This window comes from Nelusetta ayraudi, unplaced genomic scaffold, assembly GCF_046127955.1.
Source record: "Nelusetta ayraudi isolate G7.1 ecotype Tasmania unplaced genomic scaffold, CSIRO-AGI_Nayr_v1 ptg000135l, whole genome shotgun sequence".
NCBI classification, from domain to species: Eukaryota; Metazoa; Chordata; class Actinopteri; order Tetraodontiformes; family Monacanthidae; genus Nelusetta; species Nelusetta ayraudi.
In genome coordinates, this window is record NW_027466185.1 from 20,744,771 (window position 1) to 20,760,316 (window position 15,546).

At 42.9% G+C, this 15,546-nt stretch overlaps 1 protein-coding gene and 1 long non-coding RNA gene across 3 annotated transcripts in view; one reads left to right on the forward strand and one right to left on the reverse strand.

Annotated features, from left to right (window-relative positions):
- LOC142877350 (CMP-N-acetylneuraminate-beta-galactosamide-alpha-2,3-sialyltransferase 1-like) overlaps positions 1–15,546 on the forward strand; it is a 74,467-nt gene that overhangs the window by 30,114 nt on the left and 28,807 nt on the right. The gene's annotated exons all lie outside the window — the stretch shown is intronic.
- Positions 1,787–15,078, reverse strand: LOC142877310 (uncharacterized). Of its 2 annotated transcripts, none has more exons than XR_012923817.1 (3): positions 14,986–15,078; positions 13,187–13,289; positions 1,787–2,966 (listed from the first exon to the last, which is right to left on the reverse strand). It is a non-coding gene; the product is annotated as an uncharacterized LOC142877310 (long non-coding RNA). The 2 variants fall into 2 exon arrangements; XR_012923818.1 differs by lacking the exon at positions 1,787–2,966 and adding an exon at positions 11,005–11,348.

Below are 15,546 nucleotides of genomic sequence, written 5' to 3' on the forward strand. Positions count from 1 at the left end.
GCTGCGCTCCATGCAAATAGGATTAACTGCAACTGGGATAATTGACGTCTTTAGTCCGTAGCCTGCTGAATTGCATTGCTGAATGTTGCTGCCGAAGCTCAGACCCGACAAACCAAAACACAAACTGAGTCTACTTTGAGTTTCTGTCCTGTTTTCTCAGCATCCTGGAGTTCAATTTTGTTGTCTTAGCGCAAACATCCATTTTAATTTGTGCAAGTAATGCACTTTTATTTCTCCTCAAACTGCATCCTGCAATTGAAGGTTTGCTCTCTAGATGGAAAAATAACAACCTATTACAATCACATCCATTATTTACATGACCATGTTGTCCGTGCAGTGCAGCTGCATAATAATTAAAGGTCTTATCCCCTGTATTTTTTTTACTCCAACCACTCTTGCTCTGACAGTCACGGCCTTTAAATCAAATTAGATTATTTATGGGGTTTTAAGAGGGGCTGGAGCAGAATAGCTCTCCAGTTAAGGGCATCTTTTTCATGTGTCAGTAAATTGAATTTAATTCAATCCCACCTGGACCTGGAGAGGCTCTATAAATTTCACACGTGTAAGCACAAATTGGTTTGAGGTTCCTGTGATGGGGTGTTGGGCACGTGCAGGCAGGAGAGACGTCTTGTATTTTTTAACAGCAGAGGTTACTTCAGAACATCTTGCTGAAGCATTTAAACTACGCTGTTAGCCATTCTTGTTGAATAAAATTGCTAACCCTTAAGTGCGTTATATAGGAAACAGTGTAAGTCTGGTTGTTTTCTTTTGTTGTTGTTTTAATTCATATAACATAGGTTTTGTGTATTAGCTTAAGTAAAAATTCATTTCAAAATCGTTTAAATAATTTTGAGAAGAAACCAAGGTTTGATCTGATGGCTGGGGTATATATTGCTTCAAGGTGACACCACTGCTCAACACAGGTCAGTGACTTTTAGAATAATCCAACCCCCCCAAAAAAAAAACAAGAACAATAGCATTCGCTGTATTCCTCTTTCCTTGAAAAAGCCATATATTTTTGGCAGGCAGCAGATCAGCATGAGACTGGCAGGGAGCCACATAGCCTATTTGATGCATTAGAAAATACTGGTAGTTCTGTGGAGGAAGAGAAGAGCTTTGTTTTTCATATACGGCCAACTTTTGAAATGCCATTATTTTGTTTCCCTGCAATTCACTAAACAACTTAATGGAGCCCATCTACAACAAAGTGCCCTTACAGGCCAGTTTATTAGGTATCCCTTGCTCCAGTTGTGGGTACCTGATGTAGTGGAATGAATGTCGGCTGTTTCCAGGTGGGAGCTGTTGTGCGTTCAGAGACGTCATTCTGCAGACCCCGGTTGTTCGAGATCCTGTTGCCTTTATATGGTCTCCAACCAGTCTGCCCATTCTTGACCTCTGACCCCTGCCATCAACAAGACATACTCCTCTGCACAAGTGGCTCTCACTGGATAGTTTCCCTTTTTGGGTAGAAAAAGGGAAACCCTGGATTCACAGCACTCAGATCTGCAGCCCGTCTGGCACGGACGACAACTTTAGCAAGTCGTGTTGACGCCTAAATGCACTGAGATACTGCCATGCGACTAGTTAGCCATGTGTCGTGATGTATGTGATAAGCAATTGAATTTTGCAACTTGTAAAGTGGTAGGTGAGTGTGTGACCAGCTTCATGTCTGCACTCACTACTGTTTGTCCTTCAGGGGGCACATGAGACCAACAAGCCTGCGTGGCCAATTCAAAATATTAAAAAGAACCTCATAAAAAACACCAGAATTTTCTTTTAATAGAGCCGTTTTACGATGGACATCAATTTCATGTTCCGCCCTCCCGACAAAGTGGTTGTGATGACGACACGCAATGACTGATCAGGGCGATTGTGACATGATGAAAGAGTGTGTTGTGCGACCCCGACATTAGCTTTTTTGTTGAAGGGCATTATACAAAAAAAAAAAAAACATCCCAATTTCGACTTTATTCTGGAATTGCAATCTTTCTAATATTCTGGCGATGTCCATTCAAAATGAATCATATTACCAGAATCAGACACCAACTGGCCTGACTTCTGACACAAGACCGGCTGTCAGTAGGTTTTCGGACGTTGCCGCGAGGCGTGGAGTCCATCCCACAAAGGGGTTTCCACTATTAGCCACCTGCAATGGGCTGATAACACTGTGGCAACAGATTAGACAGGGCAGTGCTGGCTCTTCCTCCTGGGGAGCTTCAGGTTATTTAATGCAGTCCGTCTTAACCCCACACACTATAAGTGAGACGGCGCCAAGGAAAAGAGAAAAAAGTCCATCTGTTCCCTCTCACGTAAGCTTTTTCAGATGTGTAAAGTTTGCAAACTCTTGAAGGAATGAAATAAAAAGCAGGCGAAGACATTTGATGTCGTCGAGTGTTCGAACGTGAAGAGAAAGCCAAGAGCCCTTTGAGTCGTATTCTGTGTTTTCTAGAGACGCTGCTGCCATTCTTAGTGATATAAGTCCACCAGGCTGCTTCTCTCTTTTTTTTTCTTTTTTTTTTTTAAAGTATCCACTGCGCCAGTGCAATTTGGATCAACGCTGATAGAAAATATCTCCTCCCACACATCCTTCCACTCTGCCATGCTTGTGCCATCCCTAATCTGTTGCTGGCACACACTCGTTTATAGAGAGCACCAGAAAGAAAGTTAACAGCAGAGATCTGACCGAAGGTTCCGGTGAACAGCATGCAACTTTTTTTGGGGGGTGGGGAGGCATTTGTAGTGTTCCGCAGTTGGGGGTTTGCTGCAGAGCTTTCTTTGCACGTTCCTGTTTGAGTGACAGAAAGTCAGTGGCGGCCATAAATTCTTAAATGGAGAAACTGACCTTTTGCTTGAGGCGGAATGGACTCCACGTTGTTGAATTAAATTGTAGCTGCCACTGTTGTCATTCACACAAACTGAACTCCTGGTTCCTCTCATTGGTTTCATGTCAAAAGCTGCTCCGCTGGCTGAAAGGGGGGTGCGGGGGGGGGGGGGGGGTTGAGAACGAAAGACGGAAAAAGAAATCTTTTCACAATTCGTCTGCAGACAGGTTTGACGCTAACCTTTAAATGCCGTGTTGTGGAGCTTGACACCCCCAACGGGTTTTTCAATAGCAGCACAACAAAAGTGGTCTCCAGGCCCTGGATCATAGGGATGGTACAGCTGAACAAACCATATCATCGGCCTTATGTTCTCAGGGGGTGTTTGGTGCTGGAATTTCAGTTTCTGAAGAAGATTTTTTTTTTTTTTTTTCTTTTTGGTAATTCGGGATCGTACTGTTTGCAGAGTCACTTGACAATCGGCAGTGAAATCCTCGGAGGTCTTTTGGCTTATTAGCTGGATGCTGCTAAAAAGCGTGGTTTATTGGGACCATATTCCCAGCTGGTAAACTGCCCTCCATTCTTCTCCGCGTCAGACTTCGATCTCGGTTCTTCCGTGTTTCCCCGAGGAGCAGATGGCCCGTTCCTCACCCCAACTCCCAGCTCTGCTTCCAAAAGCCATTCCAGTTGCATAGATCATCTGCTCCAAAGAGGTTCAAGAGTGATTTAACATTGCTACCAGGGTTTTTTTGTTTTGTTTTGTTTTCAGAGCTAAAGAAGCCTTCACTCCCTTGGCCGACTAGCAACAGCAGCTCTGGCATCATTACTGAAGAATAACCTCTTTCTTGGAGAGTAAGTGGTGCAGATGGCAAATCAGAGCGTTCCAATGTAATTAATGTATGTGATGAATGGTTGATGGCATTAAACAAAAACAAAAGACAAACTAGCAAGGCACACTCCTAATAATAGTTGCAGTAAAATATTGTATATATGTATATATATATGTATATATATATGTATATATATATATATATATATATATATATATATATACATATATATATATACATACATATATGCATACATATATATATATATACATATATATAAATTGAATGTTACGTGACAATAACATACAGAGCATAATTTTTTTAAGAAATCTAAAATAAATATAACATGTTATAATAAATCTAATATAAACTATACATACATACATGCGTACATATATATACATATATATGTGTATATATATATATATATTAGATTTATTATAACATGTTATATTTATTTTAGATTTCTTAAAAAAATTATGTTCTGTATCTGTATGTTATTGTCACGTAACATTCAATTTGGGTGTTTGCTGTGTAAACATGCAATAATGAATATACACACACACACGTATGCCAGGTTTTTTCTGTTCGGAACGAAAGTGCATGATGTGAATGTGTGCAAGAACAAGCAGGTAAAGCAGACTTGCACTGAGACTGAATGCAACGCTGCAAACTAAACAGTCTCAGCTTTGACTTCAACCCGCCCTGTGCTGCGCCGTTGATGCTCCCTGTCGTTTCTGCAGCGGCCAACAGTGAACATGTTGGTTGACACTGCGCAGACAAATGTGTTGCGAGCATTGTTTTAAATTGGTGGAACCTCTGACGTGATCTGTTTTAAAAGGGAAGCATGTAGGGGTTTTATTGCTTTTTCTTGTACGGTCAAAGGGTTTGGGGGGCAGGGGGGGGTTAGTCGAAGGTCTGGGGTGCTTGAGAACAACAGGAGGGGTGACGGTTATCCTGCCTCTCAGTGGCGATGATTTGAGTCTCCGAAACAGTACCTGCACAATGTTCACTCTCTGCAGGGACCCCTCGGCACTGCCTTCCCCTTGCAGAGACTCTTAAGTCCTGGATTGAGGTCGCCGCAGGGCGCGGATTTCTCTCTTTCATAACCGAACGTGGAGATTGAAAAAAAAAAAAAAAAGGCAAAGTGACAGCCAAAAGTGTCAAGTCAAACACATGTGTATTGGTTTTGAGCGGCGATGATCGCCAACTCCCCCCGGAGACACGCATCCTTGCGGTCGGCGGGCTGCATGGCTGAATGCGCTGCTGTCAGATTTCTTGCATCATGAGGACAAATGAAGCTTGGTTCTTTATTCCTCGAGCTTCTTTCTTCAAGAGGCTTCTGCCGGAGTAAATTTTAAGACCTCTGTTTTCAGGCCAGTGGAGTGTGGCGCAAGGTCGCTGTCAAAATGTGTATTCACAACTTTAACCGTTTACATTTGTAGTTTGAAGCATTTGTGTGCAAATTAACTGGTACTGTCAACGATAAATTTGCTGAGTACGAATGTAAAGCTAAAGAAAATGATCAACGAGCCTGATTTTGACTGCGACAAGTTCTCAGCTTGAGACACAGGTTCACGTTTGTGGTACAGAGTCAAAATACATTAAATTACCTCACTGGGGTCACCAACAGGGAAAACCAGTCAAACCTCGATTCTTGAAAAAGTGTCCCAGGCAAAGTAAAAACTGACTATTCAACTTGTTTTATACTATTTTATAACATAACATTTCATAATATATATTTGGGCAACTCTGTCGGCCGCGTTTGTATATATAATATATAAGTAAATTTTAAGCATTTGTGGTCATCCAATTGGAAATTGCACACGTTAAAACGCATCAACAATTTGACTGATTTGACGAACGCCTCAGTAGTCGGCACAAACTTGGAAGAGGTATCAGCGCTCCTTGAGACATCACTCAGGGCTGATTTTCTTTTACGTTGCAAAGTCTCAAAAGTGGAGCAGGCAAAATGGAATCTTCAAAGCAGAGAGCAGAGAATTGATTTTCCCACAATAACAGGACATTTCAGGTTAAATACAAAATGGGGTTATTGTTGTGAAGAGCTATTTAAATGAATAACTGAATAAAAGTTGTCCTGAATGTGTCATTCCATTTTGTAACCCTCCACCCCTGTCCTCTACTGGCTTAATTAAATTTCACGACAACGTCGCGCTTCCCTCCGTGCCACGGGTTTCCGAACGTAAACATCGGCCTTTTATGTGGGAACAAACCAGCAGCGCCGTCGTCCGGAGGGGACAGCGCGCTTTTCATATTTGTTCCAACAGAAATGGATTTCCTTTTTTTTCTCCCCTTTTTTTGTTTGTTTTTTTCAAATGCACAAGTAGATCTGGAACAAGATCAGAAACAGACTGAGCTCAGACTGTGACGGCGTGTCGGACTGACACCGAGCCGAGGGGGAGGAAAAATCTTCCGCTGCAGGAAAAGAAAAAAATCATCTTGTCGGGCCAAAGTGTAAAGCTCCGATATTGTGAATGATGTACGGTTCTGGATTTGCCAGGAATTAAACGAAGTCAGGTCCCCGTGGGCTTTTGCAGATGTGGACGACGGCCTGGAAGCGGTTCAGAGCCGTGCGCCGTATCGCCGCGGTCCTCCAACGACTCTCCCCTTCGCTGTAAATCTGTTGCACAGCATGTGTAGGCAGCCCGCGCTGCTTCCCGGCCCCGCAATCTCCTTTGTGGCTCTTTTTTTTTTTTTTTTCACATCCATACGAGATGTGGGGAAAAAAGCAAGTATCTCAGTGCAAAAGCTGCAGTCTCTGCAATCGAATGCAGGACAAAAAAATCAGAACAATGGGGCGGACACGGTCGGAATACGTACCGCGTGTTTTCTCCAGGGGGGTTTCCCACGACCTACTTGTGCAGATAATTAACCCTTTATGGGGGAGAGGAGACACATCTGGTAAACAAAGAGACACACCAAAAAATCTGAAAGGAGTCCTTTTCAGCTCTTTATCGTGTTGTTTTTTGTTTACTGGCATGCCAACTAGTGCTTGTAAATCCAACTGTCCTTCAGATGTAAATATCTTGTTTTTTTCCTTTGTTTAATTGCCTTATTTATTTTAATTGAAATGATTTTCCTTTTCCTTTTTTTACACTATACAGTTACTGCAACTATGCAAATGTCCCCACTGTGGGATTAATAAAGGCGTTCTTTTCTATTCTACTGCACCTTTCAACGTAGGCTGACTTTTTCCGCGTTTGGATATTGCCCGACTTTCTGTCACAAGTCAAGCTGCATATCATAGTGATGCCTCTCCAAATTTCTCTTTTTTTATGTGGGCGAAGGTTCACTGCGTGAGAGCTCGTAGCCATCTTCCCCGCTAATTAGCGCTAGCAGAGAGCAGCTAGCCATTCACAAGAGAGTGGGCTGTACCAAGGCAGAGCCATGGAACCAATCAACGGAAGAATATATTTACGAACAAAAGATTGACATTTATTTTAGATATAAAGATTAAAAAAAAAAGGCAGAAAGGGATTAACAAAACATAGTGTGTCCTGTTTGAAAACTTAGTGGAAAGAAGTATATACTCTTTTATCCATACTCATTTTTTAACTATTCATCACAACTGATATCATTGAATTCTATCTGATTCAATGTGTGTATCTGGAAATTGCCATAATAGGGGCCCTTCAAATGGAGCGGAACTGAGTATGGAAACTTCTTTGACTTTTTGCCTGAAAACTGAACCATTTTTAAAAGTCACTCAGGATTTTTTTTTTATTTTATTTTTTTCAATATCTCCTACTGACCCTCAACAAGTTACATTTTCAACATCTAATCATCCCACTGGGTGCCCTACCGTGGGTTAACGAGAAAGAGGGCACATATTTTCCGCATGGAGCGCTACCTGGACAGAGCACGTGCATCAACGTTTGGCATTCGCGCTCTCGCTGTCAGCGGCAGCGCAGGACAGACGCCATTTGTCTGAGCGCGAAAAATGTCCTCGTCACGCGCTGACGGCCAAAGAAAAAACGACAGGAAAATCAACACGAAATAAAATGTGAGGCGGGCAAACGCGCACTCGCTCACTTTTGCGCACTTGCCCATCCCCTCCCCCTCGGAGGCGTCCTGCCGCCGGCCGCTCCGTTAATGATTAATGGGGACGGACGTCTCGTTTCGGGCCGAGAACGCGCTGGGAAGCCGCGCATCGATAATCCCACCTGCTTTACATTCCGTCCGCCTTGCTGAGTGCGCCGTGTCTGGTGAGGGGAGTGGGTAAAGCATTTGACTGAATGCAGAATGTGGGATTTTTCTGCCCCCCCCACCCCACCCCTATCACTCGACCCCTCCCATCGGAGAGTAAACACCAAAAGCAATTTACTGTGGTGGCGGCGGCCGGAGCAGCAGCAGCAGCAGCAGCAGCTACCTTTACCTGCTTTTATTGTGCTGGGGGAAGCTTCATCCTATCTGGGAAAAAAATCAGAGCTTGTGTTGGAACAATTGGTTCGCAATTGCAACTGCACCACTCGGCCTCTTATCGCGCACGGGGTTGTCGGACACGTCGCCCGCTTTCATTATTTTTATGTATATGCGCGTGTTTCCTCGGCCGCTGGGTTGTCGGCGGGAGGATGTCGAGCACAAAGGGCGGAGCTGAGGGCTGATGCAAAAAAAACGAGGAAGCGCAGATCCTCTGACAGATACTATAAATTGAATTTACCATCAAACCTCCTCAACGGGGTGTTTCGACATCTCCGACAAGTTCACGGATGTGCTGCTTCTGGACGCCGTGGGCTCCCCGGATTAAAATGTTCTCTCCCAAGCACCTTTCCGTCTCTAATTCAAGCGTTCGTCCGAACCCCCCCGCCCCCCCACCACCACCACCAAAAAAAAAAAAAAAAATCACTTCCTGAATGAGTCGGAGAGCCAGAGGCATTCACAGAATTAATTTGGAAGAACTCCGGGAGCTTAGTGCTTGAATTTTTTTCTGAATATAATATACGCTGAGCCTGTATCTTAGTGGACCGTATGCATTACTGGACTTTCCCTGCTTGACATCACTTCCCTGCAGGCGGGAAATGATTTTCTCCAGCAGGAAGCAGACTGACAGGCTCATCACGGCAATGTTGTGTGCAACTTATGGTTGTTTTTATTTGATCCAGCCAAGAAACCTAAGGGTGTTTTATCAAGTGCCCAGGACTGTTGTTCCTCTCCCTGCCCTTATCCTCCACAACACACACACACACACACACACTTTATTCCCCCGCTGGCCCGCACTCACACTATCAATCAGTCAATCAACTTTCATTTCCAGATCGCTGAATCACGTTGGCCCGTGGTCCAAAAGCGCTTTCACAATTAAAGTGAAGCAAACACGCTGCTGCACGAGTTTGTACACGGATGAAAGAGGAAAAGCAGAGAATGACACAGAAAACAAGCACTTTATATGATTTTGTTGGGTTTTTATTTTAGAATTACTTGCCATAATCAGTCAGCCCTGGCACATTTACACATTGATTGACTGCATTTTGGCTAGATGGCTAACGGAGCTAGCGCTCACGCTAGCCAAATGTGCTGCACTTTCAGGCTCAAACGTGCTTTATGTGAGTGCGCCCTCAGAGTGTTGCGTCAACAGAATGGGCTCCCACAGTTAAGACCGAAACATATGGTGTGATTTTATGTTAATGTCTTGCACCAGCAACTACTGTAAGTTAGCGCAGTGCAGACTTCTCTCTGCTACCTCAGCCACAGCTGTCCTCCACGTGAATTTCACGCCCCATCAGAATCACATGGCTGCAAACAGGCTATTAAAAGAAAACAGCAGTATTTATATGTAAATCATAGTTGCACTAGTATTATTGACTCCTATGAAATAGTATATAAAGCACTTAATTGTCATTTTTATTAGTAGTTTTAATAGTCGTAGTCCTAGTGATTGTGCTTAAAAAATAATATGCAGAGACATTGTTAAGCTTTACACGCTAAACCTGGTTTCTTCTGCCAGGGTACTTGCGTTTCTTGCAGAAGATTTACACTCTCTAGGCCTACGAATGAAAATTATTAAAGCCTCTTAATGCGAGGCTCAATCCCATTTCAGCCCTTGTCCCAGTCACTTAGCCCTTGTTACCCTAAGAGCTGTTGAGACAGAGGTGAGGGGTGAAGTGTAAAGGCTAACTGGCCCCTTCAAAAGAAGATTTTTCCTCCGGCACACTCTTAAATGAAGATTTATTTTCTGTTAATCAAGAATTAACGGCAATGGAAACCGTTGCATTTTCTCAGCCAATTAATGTTTCAGTGACGGAAGCTCCTTTTCTCCTATGACGGGGGGGGTCGCTGTTGTTTTGCCTTGCCAGCTATCTGGCTATCGTAATGCTAAAGTTAGTGTTCTTACAAATACAAATAAAACTAATTGCAACTCAGCAACACTAGCTACCCAGCTAAGGTGAACTCATTCTGTTATCCTCTGTATTATTAACAAGCTATACTTAGTTATTAGTAGAACAGTATACAATAGATAGTATTCTGTTATTGTCCATATAATGACAGTGATTGGGGGTGTTATCAGTCAGTAGTGAGAGAGTGGTGAGGTGACAGGCTGTGTCAGCTGCCTGTCGGACCCGTGGATGATGGTTGGCTGTTGTTTTTTTCTCCCAGCAGTTGTTTTTGCTCACCATCAACCCTTAAAGAGTTCACCCTTTAAGGGTGATTGAGCATTCAGTAGCGGTTAAATGTCACGCTCTGCATGCTACCATTGGCACGAGAGGCACGTTGAAACATGCATATATGTATATATATATATGTGTGTGTGTGTGTGTGTGTGTGTAGTGGATTTTTCCTGGGTTACACAGACTTTTCGTCCCTAAAAAACTGTTTTGTTGTATCTCTCTCTGTCTCACTCAGCTATCCTGTGACATCCACAGTTTTGTCAATTAACAGGCAAGATTTCTAATTCACTAGTTTTGTTTACTAATAAGGAATGATTAACCAAGCATTCCGTTTGCTTGCGGCATTTGTCATTATAGCTGGAGTGTGTTGACGGAGCTGCAAAATGCAATTTGCAAAATGTCAACTTCTGACTTGAATATGAGGTTGGTTAGTCACTTGGAGATGGCATAATATTTTTGACATTTAAAAGAACTAAATGATGGTTTTAAACACATCTGTTTGAGTTATCACATTGCTCGAGCTTAATTAAAGTCTGCAGATCAGCACATTTAATGTCCAGCATGGGTAAGCATTTTTTCCAAGTTCAAAATTCTCGGACTAGGCAGAATATATACACATTGTCAAAAAAGAATTTAATTTGAATTCCAGCAGAGATGCCAGAGTGGGCTCAGATATCAACATGCCAGGGTGAATTTAAATTTATTTCCAGAATATATTTACTTAAAAAGGGAGCCTTTGGTGCGAACTGGCTCTGTAGACAAAAAAAAAAAAAAAAAAAAGGTAGCACAAAGTAACATAGCGAGAGATCAAATAATTCATGAGCCCGCCTTCACCCCAAAATTAAAGCAGCTTTAAGGAAAACAGGGTGGAGGTAATTGGTTTAAAATGTCGGTTGGGGGAATAATCAAATCACGGCTCACCTGAGGCGGCGGCGCCACTGTAGTGGCGTCCGCTGACAACGGTCCAAAGTGAATGCGGCAGCCTCACGGGGAGTTAACACGGCGGGGAAAGTTTATCGCTCCTGGCAATGACAGGTACATGGCTGACCGTGAAGGATGTGACGAATGAGAGTCTGCAGTAATCAAATGAAATAAAGGTGGGTGGGAGTGGGGGGTGGGGTAGGGTAGGGTGGGATTGTCAATGTGGATGGATAATAAAATTCTGCGGTAATGAAATTAGATGTATAATAATAAGTTGCTGGGCAGAGCAAGGAGAATGGTCCTGCTGGGGGGATAATGTTGATCACAGAAAAGCCGACATCAAGGAGGACATAAAAGAAGCCGGGTATGATGTAAACGAAATGGGAAATGACGAGCACTTGCCATTACATGTTGCAATAGCCAACCCCTGGAACAGCCCATTAGGAAACATGTCCCCATCTATTACGGCCCCGCTATCTTCCTGTTATTATATTCCACCGCTGACCTGCAGGAGCAGAACTAGCATTGTGTGCACTGAGCAGGAAGCAGCTGCCAACCGTCAAATTCCACAGTTTTAAAAAATGTTGTTTTGTTTACAGAATGACACTATTCACCATGACATCTAGGGTTACGAGTGAGTTTTACTAATGCTGCAAACAGCAAAAGAAAGTGCACAAGAGGACTGCTGGCCACAGTTCTGCTTTTGTGGCAATGCGTCGATATAAGCCGCGGTTTCATCAGGTCGTTCAGATTCGTGACGGCCGTGCTTGATCGGCATCCCACTGGGTTTGCAAAGTGCCAGACTTATTAATAAAATCCAAACCCTCCCGTGGCTTCGCCGCCTCGCACCGCCGCGCCTCCACTTTGACTTTGTGTTTACTTCATGGACGGCGGCCACAGTGATGAGTCACTGTTACGACCAAAGGGAGCGCGGCGATAGTCGCGAGATTGCCACTGAAGAGTGCGTCCGAGGAGGAGACGACAACATGGCGGCCTCAGTGCACTGGCAGACTTATTAAGTGTGCTCATGTCTTTAACGTTATCACCACCTACCCAACATGTGACTTTATGTCAGTCCATACTTGCATGTCCTATTCCATAGGGCCTTTAGCCGTCTCCTTGGTTTTTGTCTTCACATGATTTATTTTTTAGATTCATATATATGTATTTGTATATATGTATATGTGTATATATATATATATATATATATATATATATATATATATATATATATATATATATATATATATATGTATATATATATATATATACATATATATATATATATGTATATATATAAATATGTATATATATATCATTCATTCATTCATTCATTTTCCATACCCGCTTAGTCCCGAGCTCAGGGTCACGGGGGTCTGCTGGAGCCTATCCCAGCTGTATATATATATATGTGTGTATATATATATATATATATATATATATATATATATATATATATATATGTATATATATATATATATATATATATATATATATACATATATATATAAAAACCCTACATATAGGGTTTATATATATATATATATATACATATATACTGTATATACATACATATATATAAAAACCTTAGAATATACGTATAAAGTGCTTCCAGTGATAAACACAAACAAAGACAAGCTTACAGAAAACTTCTATAGACGCAAAAAAAAATACTATTTCCATCCCCACTGGACAAGGTCATAAAGGAGGAGGGAGAGAGAGTGACTGGCCAGTTCCAGAAGTACTCTAGGACGTCAGTGGGACTCTCAGAGGTAATTTTACAAATGGCAGCGCTGCATCTGAGAAGTGTGTAAAGGCCTTTCATCTCCTTCCTGTCAACAAACCTCGATCTCCGCCGGCGACCGCAATTCCGCCTTCTCCACAACCTTCGGCACTCTTCTTGTTATTTTTTTTTTTCCCACCTTTCAGGGGATTTTCTACGGCGGTTGAAGGGGGGGTAGACATGCGTTCAATCACATGCATCACTTACCCTAAATATGGCAGCCAGCCATCGTGCCGCTGTGCGCGTAATGAGGAAGTGTAGTTTTATCCCTCGGTCGACCCTCGCGAGGGCGCCTATCACGCCCGCAGATCTGTGTAAACATCAGTGTTGGAATGGAAAAAAGAATGCGTAAATATCAACAAAAAAAAAATACATACTCTGTACATGTTTGTACACTGTTTAAAATGTCAGATGCATTTTAAATTCAACCACTCACAACCACTAGACTCGCGTTAAAATCCTTGGAAACAAGAGCGAAGAAGACTGAGTTACAATGTCACTGGAGGAGCGGAAACAGTAATCATGGCCCCGCTTTTTTTTTTTCTTTTCTTTTTAAATCTCTAAATGCACTCCAGTTTCACTTTAATTGACTACATTTGAAGCTTGAATCAGCCTGTCCGTTTCTGCGACGGGCCTCGCCGAGTCGTGTCTTTGAGTGATATCAGTCTTGAGGGCGGGCGGGCGAGCGGGCGGCGCACACCTCTCAATCTCCCGACGCCTGGAGAATCCTCTTTATTTCAGAGCCAGAATTTTAACCTTGCCTCCCCTTTTCCTTTTGTCAAAACAAAGCGCCCTCCCGACTTAATATCTGCGCTGATGAAATCCTTCTATCCGGAGCTGCAGAGTGGAGAGCCGCCGAGGCGCTGACATGGGGTATGAAAGTATAAAGGGTATCAAAAATTTGAAGCTTAGGCGAGTTAGTTTTTTTTAGTTTTTTTTTGAAGAGGATCTTTATGGGTTTTGTTGCCTTGAACTTTCGCGCTTCGAGTGCAAATATTGACTGTTGACGAGAACATTGGATTTTCGACTTACGCCCTGAATTGCAAAGTGATGTCCTCCTTGTTATGAAATACAACATCTCCCGGCCCCTTACGCAAAGAGCTTCGAAAACTCACACCGGGACGCCGAACGTGTAACATCGCTCTGGATTTTTGTCGTTCACACGCACAAATAAATGCCTGTTATGTAAAGTACTTCACGCAGCCTTCATTGGTATGCCGCTATTCAGACCGACATTAGCCCCCCTACGATGAAAGGCACAAAAGGCATTCATTTCAATGAAGCCACTTTGCTGGACAGCCGCATGCAAAAGCACAGGCCTGCAGCCAACAAATGCGGGGCCAAGGCGGAGTTACATCAACATCAGACCAACGAACAACAGCTGCAAAATCGTAATAGAGCAAAGCTGGTCCTCCCTATGAGTGAGTTAAGTGACTGGTTAGGTCACTGAATACATGTATGTGTAGGGGAAAGTCTGTGCAGACTTGGCAACCCCGTTAATTAAAATGAATTGCGGCCTAGCACTTGTTCATCAGGCAGCTTGTGAGGATCTTTACAATTGGTTCAGTGTCATTGGTCAAAACATGTAACGTGACCTGTACTATGGTGGGCCTCTACTTTTCCAGGTGGGGGGCCAGCAGGTGTCTTTCACTGACCATGGATGAATCTAGATCTGGCATGAAAAAAAAAAGGCAGTGTTACTTTTCACCTCAGTAACACTCACTATTGTCATTGTTTTTCTCTTCATTTTACATTTTACTAATTTTTTTTTTATCTTAATTATTCTCTTACTCTATTTGCACTGATTTGCTGATCAATGATTGTGCAACTGAAAGACTGAATTTCCTTTGGGATAAATAAATCACTTATTTATCTATCTATCTACCTATCTATCTATCTATCTATCCATCTATCCATCTATCTATCTCTCTATCTATGTTTCAGTGAGAAGTGTTGGAGGGCAAAAGAACCTCATTCCCTATTTTCTCATATATACAAAAGCCTACCTCTGGTTTCTTAGACAATTCCAGACTGGACAAAGCTCCCTCTGAGGTCTTTGCAGATCTTCCACGAGGGAGGCGCTGTAGAGTTCTGCAAGATCACGTTATAACGTGAAAATTATCACAAAGAAACGTGATAGTTTTAACGTTTGTATCGCTTAAATCCGGAGGAGTTTGAGCTGGAAAATTACAATGAAAACTAAACGGAAGCCATGGTCAATGTTACTGTGCTCAAATGCAGTGGCGTCCCCCAATGAACCTGTGTGTGAGCTGACGAAAGCATCCAATGTGGACTTTAAAGTTAAGAATGCAAACAAACACACACACACACACACACAAACTCTCCCTCCCCTCAGAGGTGCGAAGAGACGCTTTGCTGCCTCAGCTGAGCCGACTTTGATCGGCACCGGGGGTCATCAGCCTTCAGTCAGACAAGGTCGGGGGGGTTTTCATTGTCAAAAGTCGGGTAGCGGCCACTTGTTTGGGAATATATTCAGCTCTCTCCCTCCCTCCCACATCTGCCCGCACCCTCGGGGGAAACTGGAAGTGACTGGAGTCAACAGCGTG